At 35.3% G+C, this 22,053-nt stretch overlaps 1 pseudogene; it reads right to left on the reverse strand.

Annotated features, from left to right (window-relative positions):
- Positions 1-6,723: 6,723 nt before the first annotated feature.
- Positions 6,724-8,337, reverse strand: LOC135147183 (uncharacterized; annotated as a pseudogene).
- Positions 8,338-22,053: the final 13,716 nt, after the last annotated feature.

Below are 22,053 nucleotides of genomic sequence, written 5' to 3' on the forward strand. Positions count from 1 at the left end.
TTCCTTATTATATCTTAATGAGTTCATTACTGATGTTGTGACCAAATCAATGTAGATGATCTCGACTCAACCGCGGAAGAAGAACGTATGAACTACCTGTTCTCATTTATGATTTTTTAGTCATAGATGTAGGATTTTTAAAAATGTGTATATAAATAGGTGAACAATTAGTAAATAAATTGCATCATCAATATTTCTTATAACATTGTTGTTTTATATTTTATTGTAGATTTTTTAAACGGTAACATGGACCTCGGACCTCCTACAAAAGTCTGCCGGAAATGCAAATCTATAATGTGGGACGAAGAACGCAACAACAAGAGCAAGAAAAACCTTGAACCTACCATTTCAATTTATTGTAGAGAAGGTCTGGCGGTTCTTGATAAAGAAAAGCAGCCTCCCACAGTTCTTGCATCACTTCTCAATGGGAATGAAAAAAGCAGACATTTCTTGAAGAATATTAGAGCTTACGATGCAATGTTTCAGTTCACGTCTCTTGGCGGCAAAGTAGATAACAGAGTAAATAAGGGTAAAGCTCTTTGGTGTTTCAAGTTGTATGGTCGGAACCAGTGAACCACCATCTACACGGAACTCTCAGACCTATGGAGGGACAAAAGCCTAAGTTATGTCAGTTATATATCTATGACACGGAAAGTAAAATCGAAAACCGTATCAATGCATTCAACAGCCACGATCAGCTCGACCTTGAAATTATTCAAGCATTTTTGCAGATGCTCGATGAAAATAACAAATTGGTCAAAGGGTTCAGAATGGCTCAGGATCGCTTTAAGATAGAAGAGCAGGAGGAGTTTTGGTTGCAGCTGATTCACTCTAGATCTGTCTTGGGACGTACAAATCATGTCATAAGTTCCAACGATGTGGCTGCCTTGATAGTCGGTGATGCTGAGGAATGTCCTCCCTTTAGACACATAATTGTCGAAACCAAACAGAGATACTTGAAGCGTGTTTTTGAAACTTGCGCTCACTTTATGCACCTTCAGTATCCTTTACTTTTCCCACATGGGGGAGGGATTTCATCTCAAAATTCATCTTTAGCTGAAAAAAGATAAACTTTCGGTAAGAGAAAATAGTGATGAATTTTCGGATGAGAACAGAGCCAGGACTACAGTGTCTATGTGGGAATATTATGCGTATAAACTAATGATACGGCCGAATGAAGGTGCTTTCTCCATATCATTTATAGTTCTAAGTCCCTGCATTTGTGCATCCTTTACTTTTGAAGGCATATAATTATTATTAAATATTTTCTCCAGGCATGACCATGCACTTGAGCGATCGTCTCTGGCAGCAATTCATTGTTGACGCCTTTGTTGCAGTTGAGCAATACATGCTGGATTGGATAAAAAGGCACCGACATATAATTCGATCTAGTTTGTACAGATCTGTGCATGACAGGGTTTCAAAAGGTGATGTTGATCCAAGCAGTATATGACAGAATGTGATCTTGCCTGCTACGTTTACTTGGTCATAATGCTACATGAATCAATATTTTAAAGATTCTCTTGCAATATGTCGGACAGTTGGCCACCCATCTCTTTTCCTGACAATGAGTTGCAATACCCAATGGCCTGAAATCCAGTCAATGCTCAAACACATGCCTTGTGTTGATGTGAACGATGCTCTGGATGTTATGGCAAGAGTTTTCAAATTGAAGCTGGACCAATTGACATACCTCATAAAGAATAAGAATTACTTTGGTAGATGCACAGTAGGTATTTTTCATAGCATCTTTTCTTAATTCTTTGTTTCATGGTTATTGTTCGCAAATATGATCGTATGTAATAAACATGTTTTGGTCGATTTGGAGTATAGAAAAATATAAATGACGAAATATAATAATGAATATAATAATATAATATTATAATATACTATAAAATATAACAGCTACATCTAAGGACATCACCTGTCATGAGTTGTGTTTCATTCTTTATCCGTTATCTAGACAGTAATTCGAGCAGGTTACTACACAGTTCTACGTTAGATCTGAGTATAATACATAATTCCTAACCCCGTGCTCTTAATTGTGTAGTTATGCATGTCGTTGAGTTTCAAAAATGTGGTCTACCACATACCCACATCTTGATCTGCCTACATCCAGATGACAGGTCGAAAAGGATTGAGCAAATGGACAGGTTAATATCTGCCGAAATTGTTGACCCAATTGGCTATCATATATTCAAAAACTTCATGATACACGACCCGTGTGGTTCACTCTGCAGGGATTCACCCTGTATGGTTAGGGGTAGCTGTATCAGGCATTTCCCGAAAAGGTATGCTAATAGTATTTGGCTCCTAATACCTTCATACAGATATTCCTTTTAATAATTCGTTTTTTGTTTGTTTAATCCTAATTTCAGGTTTAATCCAAGCACTTTCTTTGATGACTTTAGTTTCCCGCAATACCGTCGTCGCAATCAAAATTTTATTGTTAAGAGGAAGGGAGTTAAGGTTAACAACCAGTATGTTGTACCATATCACTGAGATTTATTGATCTGAGTTCATTGTCATATAAACCTGGAAGTTTGCAATAACAACAACTCTTTAAAGTATCTATTTGTTTAAAGGGTCCTGACACAACAACTATGCTTTTGACAAAAAAGAATCCAGATGGTACAACTGTTCCAGGTTAAGAATGAAAAAAGAAGGCTAATGAAATTAAACAATATCTTAATGGTCGATATGTTTGTGCTGTTGAGGCTGCATGGAGGCTTTTTGGTTTTAAGATCCATTACAGGTACCCGTCGGTTGACAGTTCCCTGTTCACTGTCCAGGTGAGAAGAGTGTTACTTTCAAAAGTGTTGATAACATGGAAAAAGTCATTGAAAGGGCCGATAAGAAAAGCATCAAGCTTGAAGCATGGTTTATAGCCAATAAACCATACCCGAGGCGGAAAAATACATTTATATGGAGTTTCCTCAATTCTTTACATGGAAGCCAGACGAGTGTCGTTGGGAGGAACGGAAGAAAGGTAATGTCATTGGAAGAATAATTGATATTCACGCCTCTTTCGGAGAAACTTTTTTCTTGCTGATGTTACTAATGAAAAACAGAGGTGTTGAAAGCTTTGACGATCTTCGTACTGTTAATGGTGTACGTCATGTCACTTTCAAAGAAGCATGTCATGCTCTTGGGATTCTTCAAGACGACCGACAGTGGCATTTTGCTCTTGCCAAAAATTCTCACAGCTCAATGCGCGTCAAATCAGAGAACTGTTTGTTTATATTCTTAATAATAATGCAGTGGCTGATCCTTCAAGATTATGGGAGCAAAATTAGAAGCCGATGTCTGATTATATTCTATACAACAGACGTCGAGAGACTAACAATTCAAGTCTCCAGCTTAGCGAGATGGACCTCTATAACAATACTCTAACAGGTATATTCAGATACATAGCCAATTTATTTTAATTTTATGCTCTACTTCAAGATATTAATCTGTTTATCCAGATGCAAACTGTACTCTCTTAGAATCCTCAAAAGAGTTAGTTAACAACTTTTAGCATAATATAGGTAACAGGAAAGAAGAAAAAAAAGATACAAACAGACATTTAATAAGGCAAAAGTAGCCCATAACACCGAGATAAGTCCCTCCATACTGTCCAGTATCTATGTATCATGTCATAATATATATTGTAAACTAGAGGCGGACTCTGCCTTACCCGGGCTAATAAAATGGAAGCCTGCTAGGTTGTCAGGTATATAGTGCAGGCTAAAGCACCATTCTAACAGCTCTAATTTTGATAACTACTAATTGTTGATAGATATATTTTGACATCTGATTACATATTTCCGGTTTTCCAACTACGCTACTTTCTGACCAGGGATTCTGCACTAATCCATCTTGATCATGTAAGGTAAATGGTTTACTAGTATAGCTTCCTCAAAACAAAAGATTTAGTTAACAACATTTAGCACAATATAAGGAATAGGTAGTATAATATTAACAAGCCAAATCACCAATTTTTATGTCCTCTACTATAAAAAATTGCTTGGACGGGTCTACCTTCTGCTAAAAAAAATAGTGTAGTTCCATAAAGTTTATATCTCTATCTTATTCAACTCCCATTAGCACAGTTTTTTACATGTGAGAATAAACGGAAACAATATAATTGAAACTGAAAATATACGTCACCGCAAACAGACAGATCAAGTTCTGGCTAAGCTATACTTGAAGCTTGCTATTTACATGAGCTTACTGAAATTTTCTATTGTTAGTAGTAATTAATGATACAAACTGGTATACATGTTAAAGTTAGCCCCCAACTAGGACCAACATTCCACTATTTATGTATGGCTAATTAATGATTTTGCAGAGAAGTATCTTATATGTATATATCATTATCACTATTAGTCATATTGACTTATATATAATCATTTGCTAACTGGACCACGTTTACTTTAATACCCTATTTATTAATCAGCTTGCAAACAGTTGGTGGCAGATCTTCTAAATTTTCACAATTTCAAAAACTATTGCCTTTTTTTAATTTTGTAGATTACCAAACCTGTTATAATATGTTTATGTTTAGTATATGGCCATAATATACATGTAATCAAGCATGAATACATTCTTTATGTAGAGAATTAACATATAAATCAAGTTACAAACTTTACAGATTCAGACATTATGAATTGCATGCTTTTAAAATCATAGTGCTGTTAATTCATCACTTTTGATACAAACTTGTAAACTTTTGAGCGCATAGATGATTCTTATTTTGCTAGAAATTTATATGCAACCTCTATTTCTTATCACTTGATTATTACATAGGGTTCACTATATTCAATATATAGCCATTAGATTTCTGCTATTCTGACATACTTTATATTGTTTAATAGAGGTTGAAAAGTTGTTGAATGATGTCGGGAAGAGTCTGAAGGACTACAGTTGAATACCATTCCTTGAAGAAGCCTATCGTTCAAACTCTGAAAATCGCCTAATAGCAGAGGAAATGGGCTACAACAAGCTTGAAATGAAAGAATTACATGATCAGTTCTACCCAAAGCTGAATGAAAATCATCTAGATGTTTACCACTCAATTATCAGCAACGTTGACAAAGGCGAGGGTGGTCTGTTTTTGTCTACGGTAGTGGAATTTGCGCGAAAACATTTTTATGAAAGACTCTCTGTTGCGCACTCCGTGGTCAATCTAAAACTGTGTTACCAGTTGCTTCTTATGGTATAGTTGCCACTCTACTTCCTAGAGGCCGCACCTCCCATTCAAAGTTTCACATTCCTCTCAAACTTGACCAATATTCAGTTGCTGGAATCAAACAGGGTACCGATATAGCCGAATTAATACAACATATAAGTCTAACCCCCATGATGTGGTAAAGGGAGGATATTAGGGGAAGCAGTGAGTGGAGGTTCCCTTTAATAATTTGGGGCGAGGCTCCAATGCAACACCGACATGCGTTTGAAAGTGTAGACTGGTGTCTCAGGACATCATGTCAGCTGTTCATCCGTCACATGAATTTCGTCCTTTTGGCGGAATCACTGTTGTATTCAGAGGAGATTTTAGACAAATACTTCCTGTAATTCCGAAATCTCCGAGAGGTCAGGTAGTTTCTTCGTTGTTCAGTCGTTCAAAATTATGGGATTTTTGTCGGATTTTTAATTAACACAAAACATGAGGCTTAGTTCTGGCAACTCTGATGAAGAAAATCAAATCATTGAGGAATTTAGCAAATGGGCACTAAACGTAGGAAACGGGGAGGTTCCTACAATCGAAGATCCTGATCCAACTTGTGAACCTCGAATTTCAATACACGATCAGTTCCTCATCGATTCACAAAAGGCAGAGATCAAAGAAATTGTAGACTTCATCTATCCTCATTTTATCGAAGGTATAGACAAAGTTCTATCCTCGCTCCTACTAATGTAGTTGTTGGTGATATAAATGATTTTCTGTTGGATATTATCCATGATGATGTTCACACCTATTATAGTCATGATACCCTGTCGGATACTGTTGGCATGCAGAGCGATTTTCATAATTCCTTTCCTGGTGAATATCTCAATTCTATCCACATGCCATGTGTTTCTAAGCATGAGCTTAAAATGAAGGTCGGTTATGTTGTCATGTTTATGTGTAATTTGAATCAGATAATGGGCCTCTGCAATGGGACGAGGATAATTGTAAGGTTGGTACAATGCATATAATACCGAGGATTGAGATGCAACCAAGTGATACCAAATGGCTTGTTGATTTCAAGAGGGTACAATTTCCCCTTTAGCTATGTTTTGCAATGACGGTAAATAGAGCTCAAGGTAAGCCCCTGGACAAGGTGGGTTTGTATCTTCCTAGATAATACTCACGGACAATTGTACGTCGCAATTTCAAGGGTAACCAGCCCGTCTGGGCTATACATATTGATATACGATGATCGCGGGTGTTCAACAAATGTAACTACTAACGTTGTGTATGATGAGGTGTTTTATAACTTACCAAGTGTTAATGATTGATAAAAAACATGGCATAGTTTCCCTTTTATACTGTTAAATAATAGACATGACATTTGCCATCAATATGTGTTGAGTTGCTATTTGAAATAATATAATATCATAGTTTTCTTATTGAAGTGAGTGTTGAGATCAGAGGTAGACCCAGGATTAGAGTTTAGTGGGGGCAAAAAATTCAAATAATAAGATAACTAATAAAAGATGTGTAATATTATAGAAAAAAGAGGAATAACTTACAAATTAAATTTGCTCCCTTCGAGTTTTCATTTTCTGAAATCGGTCTATTACATCTTCATTTGTTACTCTTGCAAGAGCTTCCTTTTCTATAGCTGATATATGACAATCACTTAAAAAAGTATCACCGATTCGATTGCGCAAATCTAACTTCACAAGCTTTGTCGAAGAAAAACATATCTCAACTGTCGCGGTTGCAACTGGCAAAACCAATGATAGCTTCACTAGTCGACAAACCAAAGAACAACAATGATTTTTTTTCATTTCAACCGATACTCTGGCAAGATCACTAATACCATTCAAGCTGGCAAACCTTTCCTCTGGTTTCACATTATTAATATAAATCATCAATTCATGCTCAAGAGCAATCTTGTCAGCAGGACTAAAATCATTTGGATAAAACTCAGTTAACTTCATCAATTTCAATGGATCAAAATGACCAAATGAATCACGTGGATTCAAAGAAGCCATACAAATGAGCAATTCAGAGTTTACCTCATTAAAACGGTCATTAAACTCTGCAATTTGCATATCCACAATAACATTGAAACAATCAAAAGAATAATAATGCTCATTGGTGATTCCAGTTTTTCTCCGCAAATTTTTTGGATTAACATAATCCTCGGTCATATCCAACTTTTCAATGTCATACTTGTCACAAAAATAAAATACCTTCTTCAAAAGAGAATCTTACCCATCAACTCTAAAATTTTGTAATTGTCGCTTTGTTGACTCCACTAATGAGATAGCATTCAATATATCTTGATCTTTTCTTTGTAATGCCTGTGATAATATATTTGTGAGCCCCAAAATATACAACATCAAGTGAAAATAGAATACAAACTCAAATGATGTGAAATATATTTAAAGACCACTTGTTTGATGTTGTTGCACATCTTTTTCTCCCTCTTTTTCAACGTATTTAAGCACTTCAGCTACACTTGGATACAAATCAACCAAACGTAGAAGTGTTTTATAATGTGAACTCCAACGTGTATCTACTGCTCTTATAAGAGAAAGTTCTTGATTCAGCCCACTTCCTCTTTCAAGTTCACCACGACCCATCTCCTTTAAAAACCTCTCTCTTTGACTATCTCAAAGCATATCAGTCCTTTTACAAGAACCACCAACCACGTTCACCAAGACCGCTATCATATCAAAAAAGTCACCAACAACAAAATATTTTTTCGCAACCGCCACAACAACCAACTGAAGCTGGTGAGCAAAACAATGTACATAATATGCCGAGATGTTTGCTTTCATGATTAATGTTTTCAACCCATTAAAATGACCACGCATGTTACTAGCAACATCATAACCCTGCCCTCTTACCTATCTTAAGCTCAAACCAAACTCAACAAATAAACTATCAATAGCAGATTTGAGAGTTAAAGAAGATGTCTCTTTCACATGAACAAGACCCACAAATCTCTCCTTCACAATTCTAGACGTGTCATCAACGTATCGTAAAACCACAACCATTTGAACCTTCTTAAAAATATCACTAGACTCATCAACTAACAAAGCAAACACATCATCACCAATTTCTTTCATAATAGATTTGAGAAACCCTTGTGCAAAACAATGACAAATATCTTTTTGAATTTTTGGAGACACCATTTGATTGTTCCCGGAAGCATTTTTTGTGTTAGAAGCATTCAAACGAATATCACTTTAGCAAAATTCTTGAAACATCAATAGAAGCATTCAAACGAATCCGATGCTCATTCTTGACAATATCACTTTGCTTATGAAAAGCAACGACAATGGATTGTTTTTGTTTTAGAAGATCATCACATTTTTTAAGTGCTCTGTTATGAAAACTATTAACTTCCCCAATATGGATTCCAAGTCTTTCCATTTTATTCCAACCACAAAATCAATCTACTACAAATGCATCACTTCCACCTTGTCTTCCAAAATGATCTCTAAATAAGTAACAACATAAACAATAAGCTTTATCGGCTTTTACACTATACTCCAACCAATTTTTATATTTTTCATTTTCATACCACTCGGGATTAAAAAGCCTATCATTATTTCAAATTTTTGTTTTTGGAAATTCATGCCCAAGTGGTTGACAAGGTCCTTTAATCAAATATACTCTCCTTATTTCATCTCTTTGATCCGAATGATATTCTATAATTCTTTTTCTATTATAGGGATCCCACGGAAGGTCTTTCAAGTCAATTTTTGTAGGCATTACAGGACAATTACTTGGCTCAACAATATTAACATTTGCTCTTAAGGGTTCTTCCTCCAGATTATTAGTATCATTTAGGGGTCGTTTGGTTCTAGGAGTGGTATCGGGTTGGAATGAGGAATCGGGTTAAGCTGGTATGTGTTTGAGATATCATATCTGATATCATGTGTTTGGTTGAGTGCTGGAATTAATATATACAATTTTTGTAAAAAATAAGTTATTAATATTTATTAATTTTAAATATTCATAAAATTATTATTGTCATATATTTTTGCAACATTGATTGACTTTTGTATAAAACATTAATGTTTCATTAGTTAAATAGAGACAAAAAAAATGCATCTCATACCTCCATCTCATATCCACCTCCCCACTTGGGTATCAAAAACTCATACCTTGGGGGTTTAAGGTATGGGTTTCAGATTTTGTTTTTCCCAACCAAACACAAGATATGGGTTTGAATTGCACAAACCCCATACCTGATTCCAGAAACCCATGAACCAAACGACCCCTTAAGGTTTCATGTAACTTTCTTTTGAAATATCTTTTCATAATATCTGTTATTTGTCAAATAATTGAAGGGTTTTATATCAAAGGGGTCACTCATTCTGCTAAAAAATCTCACGTAGACCACTCATTAAAAAACCATATCATTTAGACCACTAAATTGAGTATATATATCATCCTATATGATGATGTTATTGTAATTGATAGAAAATGTTAAGTTTTTAAAATTTCTGACCCATTTTAAAGTTGACGTGTTCATCAACGTTGCTTCCGACATGCATCCGACATGGCATCTAGAATAAAAAAAATAAACTTGATTAATCGGGCCAACCTAATAAAAACATGTAAGTGGAATAACAGGCCTTAATCAAACTATTCATTCAGGATAGAATGAATTTGGGAGGTCATAAATTCGACCCCTCAAGTTTGAATTGGGACACAGTTTAAAAACTTAACGTTCTTCGTCAATTACCATGACATCATCAAAAGGAATGATATATATACTCAATTTAGTGGTTTAAATGATATGGTTTTTAATGGGTGGTCTTGGTGAGATTTTTGAACAGAATGAGTGGGTCCTTTGATATAAAACCCAATAATTGAATGTACATAATCAGAATTTTACATACAAAAATTCGACAAACATTAATATTCACTTAAATTTAAAAACAATAAAAAACACCACCTAAATTTCACACAGATATATACACTATATATATATAAGGCTGTGCATTCGGTAAAAACCGAACCGAACCGAATTTCGGTTAACCGAAACCGAAATAATGAAAAAACTCCTACCGAAAACCGAACCGAAATAGTTCGGTTTTGAAACCGAACCGAATTGTTGTTTTCGGTTAAAAACCGAAACCGAAAAGTAAAACCGAAATTTCAAAAAAAAAAACAGTATTGTAACTTACAGTCTTGCAGGAATGAAATAAAAACATTCAGAAAAAATTGTCACAAACTCACAATTCAAAGATCTTACTGGTTTCCATCAAAATAAGTTTAAAACATTCAAATATTTAAATACAAGACCACAAAGTCTAAAGTTCTGAATTAAATCTTGTCGACAACAGGACTGCTTTGCTAGAGTGCGAGTCTGCTCTGTTGTGCTGGCTAACTGGCTTGCTAGCTGCTGCGGCCTGAGTCCTCTGCTGCTCCTGACTCCTGAGTACTAGCTCCTGCATCTGAATCAAAAAGAAGTTGCTCAGTTATAGGAAGTCCCAAAGCAAACAAGAATATCTAGCAAAATGTTTCACTCCAACAACTGCAGAGTTGCAGTGCAGATTGCTACTGCCAAAGAATATTTATAGAGGACTACAACAAATTTATGTATATAGGACATCACATAATAAAGATATTTATGGTATGTGGATGGCAATATGGCATACTTTAACCAACTGTAAGCAACAAGGGTTCAGGCCACTGGCCAGCAAGGGTCTGACGACCAAATTCCTCATCCATCATCCAATTTATATTACAGTGGCCTTCTTTATATTAACCAAAGGTTGATGATTACTAGTGAATTATAATTAAGAGCTAAAGACAAAATTAAAGACTGAATTTCGAATGCAGATTAAAACTAACTATTAGTAGTACACTGTACAAGACCAAATAAGTACCACCAATGTATTTAAGTCACTAATATTTTCGATTGCAGAAAGGATTACTAGCAAAATTCAGTGAAGCTTTTATATATTCATTTCTACATAAACAGGAGAATGATTGGAGAAAGTAGCAGTGCAGAACAATATGAGAACAGTGCAGAACAGAAGGTAGTGGAAGTGGCCGTAAACTTACTATGGCTGACTACTGATTCCACCTCCACCAGTGGCAGTGGCAGTGGTTGATGCTGCTGTTGAGGTTGCATCGACATTCATCTTTTCTAGTGCTAAATCACATGTTACAAAAAAGAAAACATAATCAGCCTTTAAACATAAATTTATAAGTGATTAAACTAAACTTTCTACGAATTAATGCAAAGACTAACATACCTTCATCAAGTTGTTTCATTTCATAGAGATCCTCCTCAACACTAATAACTTGCACGGTTCGTCTCATCCAATATTGAGCACAAATAAGTGCCTCAACCATTTTAGGAGTTAAGGAACTCCTAAAATCATTGAGAACTCTACCTCCCGTGCTAAAAGCGGATTCCGAAGCTACCGTGGATATTGGGTAAGCTAGAATATCCCGAGCCATTTGAGATAGAACGTAAAATCTCATAGATTTATTTTTCCACCATTCCAATATGTCAAACCTTTCGGAACTCCTAAATGTTTTTGGTTTTTCACTTAAGTACTCTTCCAAATCCGAAGCACTACCATCAGTTGAAATCATTCTGATATCTTTCTCAAATTGCATCCTCAACAATTGAGATGGATGCACTTGGCCAACATTTTCATCCCTACTTGCCTCTCTAACCTCATCTCTTTGTTTGTTTGAAGACATTTTTAATTTGTATTCATTGAATATTTTATGCAACGTATCTTCCAAGGATTTACCTATCTTCCCCCCAACATCATCCCCATACATGTGCCTTAACATATACACCACAAATTGCAACTTGTGCCTTGGATCAAGTACTACCGCAATGAACAATAGATTATTCATTTTAGTTGGATCTCCCCAATACTTTTCAAACTTTTCTAACATTTCCTTTCCAATGGCAAACATTTCAACATTAGCACCATATGTCCATTCATTCAAGATAGAATGAATGGCATATATCTCATGTAAGAAAATATTAGAAGTAACATAAGAAGTCCCCGAAATCTTCAAAGTTAGATCATAAAAAATCTTCAAGAATGATGCAAATTTTCTAACCGTTACCCAATCTTCACATGTAGGCCTTCCATCAACACCATCCACCTTAAGATGTTTTTTATACCTAGGATCTTGTGTATCGTACCTACTAAATGCCCTTTCATACTTTTCCACCACATCCAACATTTCATATGTTGAGTTCCATCTAGTATCAACATCAAGAATCAAACATTTTTTTGTCTCAACTTTCTCATATTTTGCACACTCCATAAATATCATCTCTCTAGCGGGTGATTGCCTCACATACTTAACGGCATTTCTCACCATATTAATTGACTCGCCAAATAAACTCAAACCATCTTTGACAATTAAATTTAGAATATGAGCAACACACCTTAAATGCAAATGTTCACCATTCAAGACACTAGTACCCCAATTACCAATTCTCTCTTTTAATCTTTTCAAAGCAACATCATTGGAACTTGCATTATCTACCGTGATAGATAACACCCTAGTGATTCCCCACTCAACCAAACACTCCTCAATAGCCAATCCAATTGCCTTGCCTTTATGACTAACAATTGGACAAAAATTTAATATTCTCTTATGCAACTTCCCATCTTTGTCAATAAAATGTGCAGTTAAACACATATAATTAATCCTTTGCTTAGAAGTCCATGTATCCGTAGTTAGGCAAAGGCGTTGGATTGAATCAAGTAAAGATGCTTTTAACTCATTTCTCTTAAGAGAATACATCCCATAACAATCACGTGCAACCGTCCATCTAGATGGAATTTGAAACATTGGTTGCACGGTAGCCATAAATTCTTTAAATCCCAAACCCTCCCCAAATTTAAATGGCAACTCATCAACAATAATCATCTTAATATATTTTTCTCTAGCCAAATCCTTATCAAAAATCCAACTAGTCAATGTTGTGTTTCCACTATCTTTAGTTTCAAATGCTAATTTTGTTTGACGCCCCTAAACATTGTATGACTTGCAAGTTTTTAAATGATTGCGCAAACTACTAATACCATCCTTGAAGTATTAGCACTTAAATCTTTAGTACAATACTTGCACTTACCTTTAACAAGAACTCCATTTTCATCTTTAACCTTTTCATAATGATCCCAAACATCACTTCGACTTTCCATTGTCCTTCTCTTTCTCGGATTCGAAGCCACGGTCTCGGTTGGAGTTTCTAGTTCCTCTTGATAATCACGTTCGTCTTCCATCTAAAAAATATTATACAAGAACAAATTATTAGCAAAAATAAGAGAGTTTGCTTTGTGTACATTCAAGAACAACACTGAACACTGTGCTACTAGTCTACTGTGCAGTGCAGATTGCTACTGCCTACTGTGCACTTAAGAAAACAAATTTCCATGTTTTTTCAATGTCTCTACAGAACACCAGCAAGTCCAAATCTAACCATTACTTACAAGTTACAAGTTACAACTTACAACATTACTGTAGAGGTAATTTCTAGGCGATTAAAATCTAACTAGCACCAAATTACTTACAACACCAGCTTACGATTTAGGTCAAATACAAATTACCTCTACTATTGTCAAATACAAATACAAATACAAGTTACAAATTACTGTCAAATACAAGTTTACAACACCAAAATCTACTTACAAATCACTTACGAATGGCAACGAAAGAGGGAATCGAAATTACCTCTACTATGTGGTCTATGCAACGATTGAGACTTGAGAGAATGAGAGTTTGGGGTGTTCTACTCTGCTGTGATTTGGACTCCTTCCGAATCTTTGATTAGATTGCCTTACGAATCTAGGGTTTATGCGATAGACGAATTAGGAATTAGGGATTTAGGGTTTATGCGCCGAGAATCTTTGATGGGTCGTATAGAGAAAGTAGGAATATGTAATAAAAGTGAAAGTGAGTCGACTAAGTGAGTACTGGGTAATAGAAGAATAGAATAAGAATATATATTAATTATGGGTTAACATACAATTCGGTTTTTCGGTTTAACCGCGGTTAAAAACCGAAATACCGAAAAACCGAATTTCAGAAAATCCCCTGCCGAAAACCGAACCGAATTATGAAAGATGGTTAACCGAACCGAATTTTTTTCGGTTTTTCGGTTCGGTTTTCAATTAACCGAACCATTTGCACACCCCTATATATATACTATATATATATGTATATATAGTCCTACTCCAATAGAAACCAAATTAGCCTAAAAACTAAAAACCAGTTTTTGGACAGTTTTTTATCACTATTTTTAACTACAGATTTCACTAATTTGTACATAACATATCACTAATTTATATATCGCATATCTCGCGAATATATATATATATATATATATATATATATATACACACACACATATATATATATATATATATATATACACACACACATATATATATATATATATATATATATATATACACATATATATATATATATATACACACGTATATGCAACGTATATGACCATCATATTCACCCAAATCGTAATAATGGACCTCTTACCACCATTACCAGACGTTTCCATGACTTGCCACCATTGTCTATCATCACCAATAGTCACATACACTTTCCATCATAACTTACAAAACTAACGACTACTTCCCATCATCATACAACTTCTCTTGCGGCTTCCTACCGCCAAGAACCTTCCTACGGATGAAATTGATCATCTATAATCGATTATCAATAGTTTAGATTAGATGTTCTCAATTTTGATAATAAAAATCGCTGTTTACATACTGTATAAAAACAGTAATTAGTGCAGTATAAATTAGTGATACCTGAAGTTATAAATAGTGGTAAGGAGAATGGTTTCTAGTTTTTATTTTAAGAATGGTTTCTATTTGATCATGAGCCTATATATATAGGCAAGCAATAGAATCGTCTAGTAATGGGGGTAAGAGGTCCATTATTACTGTTCCGATGAAGATGATGGTCATATACGTTGCATATATGTATATATATCTATATTTATATTAGCGAGATATGCCATATATAAATTAGTGACATGTTATGTACAAATTAGTGATTTCCGTAGTTAAAAATAGTGATAAAAAAACTGACCAGAAACTGGTTTTTAGTTTTTAGGCTAATTTAGTTTGTATTGGAGTAGGACTATATATATATATTTACAAACGAGAGAATATAATTATTGAAATTAGAAGACGGAGATAATCACTCATATTAATCAGCACTTTCTTGAACACAAGGTAGGTTTTTTCCCCTTTTCACTTTTCACCGTCTGTGATTCTGTGGATAGGCGATTCTATTTTACCTACATTAGTGGCTTACTGTTTATTCTCGCTTTATTTTTGGACTGGACTCTAATCTCTGGGCTGGGCTTGTGCTTGTGCCTTGTTGGAATTAACCAGAATTTTGGTTTTTAATATACACGTGAGTAGCCAACTAGCCTAATTGGGGGCATATGGATTTCTTGAATGGAGGCACACATGTATGTGTTTAATGTATATATGTAGTGGGCCGCATTTGACTGGGGGCCATCCCCCCAGTGGGTATACTGTAAGTCCGCCTCTGGTTGAGATTATTTTCTTATACTATATGTTGCAGTTGTCATAATATTTATCAAAATCTAACTATCAAAGTTTAATAATTATAGATCAATCTTTTCTTATGACACGATTCTTGGATCAATCTTAAATAACAACACATATCCTCTTTCTCCTACCTCTACATTTTGCTAATAAAGTGGATTTAGTTATCCTCATCAATCAAAACGATATCAATATATTGGTTGTATGTCCAAATGTTATCCTTACACAACTCTTTGTGATTAGATTACTATCCTCTAATATAGATTGTAGTGATCATAATGTTCATCAAAAACGCCATTTCCTAATTTTAGGGATTTTAGACCAATCTTAACAAATATCACATGTTATTCCTAATGTTAAGGAAAATAGTTGAGTTTCCAAACCCAATCACCTTTATCCACGCCATGTTTGCTATCTTCAAAATTTAATTTTTCCTATTTGTTAAAATTAAATATGTTAAAATTTTCCAATAATTCCATTTAATATATATATATATATATTATTATATTATAATTTTTTGTACCGTTAGAAACTGCCTATGATGCTGCACTTGCAGAACATATTTGGAATAAAGTGATTATTTAAATATATTTATAATATTCATATTTAACTGAAAGACATATGTTCAGCCTATTTGTATTTAAAGAGGTACATCTCAACTCAGATAAGAAAGCTCAGTAAATAGCAAGTCATCGGAATCAGTACGAAGAACGTCAAATGATTTATGGGAATAATATGTCAGATAAATTCCAGGATGCTGCTGCACACCACTGAAAGAAGTTCATTAATATGTTCAAGCCTCAGTGCACAAATAATCTTTTGTGGCACGTCCAGGAGTTCAGAAGATATAAAGTTTCTATACTTTATTTTATCAGAAGATTCCATTTAATGAAGAAGTACTTACAAGACGAAGACTCGACGAACAAATCAAATTCTTAATGTTTATTTGACAAAGAATATTTGATTTAACTAGATACAGATGAACCAGACAGTACATCTGTGTATCTAGTTATTCAAATTAAATATTTGAAGTCAAGCAGAGTTGGTGGTTCGTTCGTTCGACAGATCAAGACGAAGTTATTAATGTTTAAAGAAGACGGGAAGCTGTTCTACTGAAGAATGGGTGATTAAATATTTAATAGATTATTATCTCACTTCTCAAATAATTATATTAATTATGTAATTTATTTGTTAAATTAATTCACTCTCGAATTAATTTAATTTATGAATTTATATGATTAAATTAATTAAGTGGATAATTTTCTATTTAATATAATCAACAAATCATCTAAATCAGCTCAGCAAGACAATTTGCATTGTCTTACCGATTTTCTGTTGAAAGGAATGAATGACAGCAAGACAATTAACATTGTCTTACCGTGTCTTATAGAAAGTCTGCAAGACAAATTGTCTGACCGTGTGTTCACAGCCAAGACAATCAGACTTTGTCTTACCGAATGCTTTGTGCCAAGACAATACAGATTGTCCTACCGAAGTATTGCTTGCAAGACATTTCTGTGGCTTCCCAGACAATCTTGGATTGTATGACCGAATGGAAGCTTACAAGACAATCCTGGATTGTCTGGCCGAGAGTAAAATCCTGCCAAGACAATTGACAATTGTCTGACCGAGTTCTGAATTGTCTTGCTAGCTATTAAATTGTCTTTCTGCTGTGTCTTGTGCTTTCAAGGCAATCTAAAATTGTCTTGCCCTTGCCACTTTGTCTTTGCTACTCACAATTGTCTTGTCTTTCAATTGTCTTACAAGTACAAATGCTTTGCCTATAAATATGGCTTAGTATTCTTCATTTCAAGTGTTCATCACTTTGTAAATCAAAGCATTTGTAAAGCTTTCAAGTTGTTCGTAACTTGCTTGATCGTTATATCCACAGTTTTCTGTGCTTTGATAACCCGGTTGTTTTAATCACTAAATCTAGAATATACCCTGTCGAATTTATTCTACGAACTTTAGTGGACATTAAAACTGAACTATTTTAATTATATAACGACTTCAAACATTGTTATATTAATTAATCATAAATCTGATTAGCAAGTTATATTCAATCAGATTCACTTCCGCGATTATTTTGTATCGATTGTATTCAACCCCCCCTTCTACAATCGTATCTGGACCTAACAATTGGCATCAGAGCGGTTGATACCATTTTTCCGTACCAGATCCTATACACACTCTGTAACGTTCAAATATTTTTTATTCGAATTAATTTTATTCCAAAAATTAATTTTGATTAAAGATATTTTTCTTTCAGTAATCCAAATCTCATCCAAACACTATTCACTTTAAATCTTTAAAAATGAGTACGCAAAAGATTAGTAGCATTAAAATCCCACCGTTCAGCAAAGAACACTTCGGCCTATGGAAGAGGCACATGTTACTATTCCTCCGCACAGCGAACAGGAAATACATCGGGATTTTGAACAAGGGTGTTTCAACTCCGATGAAGCTTATAATAGCACACGAAGAGGATGGTGTGTTAATGCCTCATAAAACTGTTCCGAAAGAACTTTCTGAGTACACGGATGAGGAGAGTGAACAGATGAACCTTGATGACACTCTCCAACTGATCTTAGTTGAATCCCTAGATCCTGTCATGTACAATGCTGTTGTTAATTGTACAAATGCGAAGCAAATCTGGGATACGCTAGAGATCATCAATGAAGGCTCAGAAGAAGTAAGAGAGAACAAGAAAGAAATACTGATGGCTCAGTATGAACAGTTTGGTTCCAATTCCGGTGAAGGGATTTCAGATGTATTTATCTGACTTAATAATCTGATTAACAACTTAAATCTAAATGGAAAATACTATGACAATAAAGAGGTCAACATGAAGTTTCTCTTAACCCTTCCTGAACATCTGGAACACAGGATCACTGCTATCAGGGAAAGCAGAGATCTGAATGAGATATCTCTGGAAAGACTCTACGGAGTTCTGAAGACTTATGAACTGGAACAAGCTCAGACAAAGCAGAGATATGGATGGGGTAAAACACAGAACCACTCAAGAGCTCTAGTTGTTGAATCACCTACACCGGAAGAAAAGAAGGATGTTGTTGTTCCTTCTAAGACCACTCAGGAATTTGTTGTACCTGAGATGGGCCAGACTGCTTCTTCCAGTGGTGATGAAGAGTTATATACAATGGAAGAGCTAGAATAGTTAGAAGATCAATCTCTATCACTGTTTGCCAAGAAGTTTGGAAACATGAGATTCCGGAAAAACCCTTCCTACAAATACAAACCTACTGTTAGTAAGTTTCAGAAAGGAGGTTATTCATCTTCTACAAGCAAAGGAGGATACAAGACTGGGATGGTGGATAGAAGTAAATTTAAATGTTTCAACTGTGGTGAACCTGGACACTTTGCAACTGAGTGCAAGCAGCCCAAGGTTCAAGGAAAGAGAAAGGATTCGTATGACGAGCTGAAGCAGAAGTATGATGCCTTGGTGAGAAAGCATCAGGGAGCTTCTGGAGGTCACAACTTCAAAAGCAAATCTTATCTGGCAGAAGGCAAAAGCTGGGATGATACAGATAGTGATGAAGAGGAGCAGCTAGGGAATGTTGCTTTCATGGCTAATACTGGATCATCTTCACCTCCTCCTGTTGGAAGCTTTCAGGTAGATCCTACATGCCCTAAACTGTTTATGCAATTAGGACTTGAAAGAGATGATGCTATTAAAAAGTTGAAAGCTGCCAATCTTAAAATTGATACATTAGTCTTAGATATTCATGCTTATAAGATGAATGAGATGAATGTATTGAAACCTAAAATTGAACAACTGACTATGGATTTAGGATTACAAGTTGCTAAAGTCAGAGTTCTAGAAAAAGGTGAGATTGCTTTAAAACTTCAGCTAGACGAAGAGAAAGTGAAATGTAAAGCCTTTAAGGATGCCTCCATGATAGTCAAAGAACTTAATGATAAACAAGAGATCAAGAGAACTGTTGGAATAGGTTTTGACTATAACAAATCTGTAGGTAAGGCTAGTAACATTACTCCTTTTAAGAAGAATGCTGAGGAGAGAGGGATTCCTTTTGTTTTAAAAGATTCCCCTAAACCTTTGTTTAAAACCTCAGAGGCTGAACCTCTTTTAGAGACTCCTGTTGTCATTAGATATGAACTCAAACAGGAAGACCTTAAATTGAAAGAGAGTAATGAGAAGAGAGATGAGATCCTGACATCACTGAAACCAATAAAAGTGAAAGGCAATGTTAGGTTGCCTAAAGCTGGTTTAGGTGTCAACTCTGAAAGAACTAAGTTCAACAAGCCTAATAACTTTTTGAATAGTAAGAACAGAAACAATAGATGCCATTCTACTGAGAATTTTAAAACTGTTAACAATGTTAGAGTAGAATCTGTTGATGTTCCTGCTATTATGACTAATACTCCTGTTGTTCCTGCTTTTGATGCATGTCATAAATCTTGTAGTGTTGATAATTGTATGACTTGTGCTTTCAATTTGATGTCTGCTTATTTTAAAAATTTGTATGCTAAAAATGAAAACACATCACCTAGACAACACACAAACAACAAGCATGCTAGATCAAAGACTGCCAGTCCTACTCGTATTAGGAAGGAGACTTATGTTCCAAAGTCTAAAACTAAGGTTTATAAGGCTGTTGTTAAGGAAGTAAGTTCAGTCAAGTCTGAACCAAGTATCAGTCCAAGAGGCTCTGTTGTTACACCTGATAGAAATCAGTTCTTTAAGTTTGCTGGACCCAATCAAGTGTGGGTCCCAAAGAATGTTTAATCAAGTTGTCTTTTGCAGGGTGCCAGTGGAGTTGTTCGAGTTGTTTGGGTGCTTGACAGTGGAGCGTCAAGGCACATGACTGGCAATAGATCCCTGCTGACAGAAGTTAGAGAGGCAACTGGACCTACAGTAACTTTTGCTGATAATAGCAAGGGTCGTACTGTTGGATATGGCAAGTATAAAGTTGGAAGGATCATCATAGAAGAAATTGCACTAGTTGAAGGACTACAACATAATCTCCTTAGTGTCAGCCAATTTTGTGACAAGGCTTATTATGTTCATTTTGAAAAGGAAATATGTATAATCAAACATACCAAGGATAAACGTCCTTCACTATGTGGCATCAGGAAAGGCAATATATTTGTAGCTGATCTATCTACTGGACCAGGAAATGAATATCACTGTTTCTATGCAAAAGCATCTTCTGAAGATAGTCAGTTATGGCATAAGAAACTCTCACACCTCAACTTCAAAACTATGAACTCTCTGGTCAAGAGAGATTTAGTGAGAGGTTTGCCTTCCCTGGAATTTACTTCTGATGATCTCTGTGAAGCTTGTGAGAAAGGAAAAGCAAAGAGAGCATCTCACAAAAGCAAGACCATCAATAATATCACTGAACCATTGCACCTGTTGCACATGGATTTATTTGGCCCAGTGAATATTGCTTCAATTGATGGAGGAAGATATGCTTTGGTCATTGTGGATGACTTCTCAAAGTTTACTTGGGTTTACTTCCTAGCTTCCAAGGATGAAACTTCCCGGACAGTAATTGATCATATCAAGTTGGTTGAATTGGAAAAGGGTGTTCCTGTAAAAGCTGTAAGATCAGATAATGGAACTGAGTTCAAGAATCAAACCTTAATCAACTTTTACTCTGACAAGGGAATCAACAGACAATACTCAGCACCAAGAACTCCTCAACAAAATGGAGTCGTCGAAAGAAAGAATCGTACACTGATTGAAGCTGCTAGAACAATGATTGCTGAAGCAAAGCTTCCTCTGTACTTTTGGGCTGAAGCTGTGAGCACTGCCTGCTACACTCAGAACAGAACCTTGATCAATAAGGATCACATGAAAACTCCCTTTCATCTGTATAACAACAAGAAACCATATGTCAAACATCTTCATGTCTTTGGAGCCAAGTGCTTTGTTCTTAAAGATGGTGAAGAGAACTTAAGCAAGTTTGAGCCAAAGGCATATGAAGCAATCTTTGTTGGTTATACCAAAATTGCTTATAGAGTTTTTGTGATTGACACTCTGTCAGTGAAAGTTAGTGTCAATGTTACATTTGATGACACTAAACTTCCAAGTCTACAATCTGCTGATCCATCTGAGTCTCTGAAGTTTGACAACTATCCAGACTCTGATTCAGATGATGATATACCACCTGAGGTTGCAACAGGAGATGACAACAATGATGGTAATGATCCAAGCAATGGTGGAGGAAATAGTGGAAACACTGGAGATTCCACTAGTGCCAGTGGTGGATCATCAAGTCAACCTGGCAACAACTCAGGGGGAGCTGATGGATCAAC

This window comes from Daucus carota, chromosome 6 (assembly GCF_001625215.2).
Source record: "Daucus carota subsp. sativus chromosome 6, DH1 v3.0, whole genome shotgun sequence".
NCBI lineage: Eukaryota > Viridiplantae > Streptophyta > Magnoliopsida > Apiales > Apiaceae > Daucus > Daucus carota.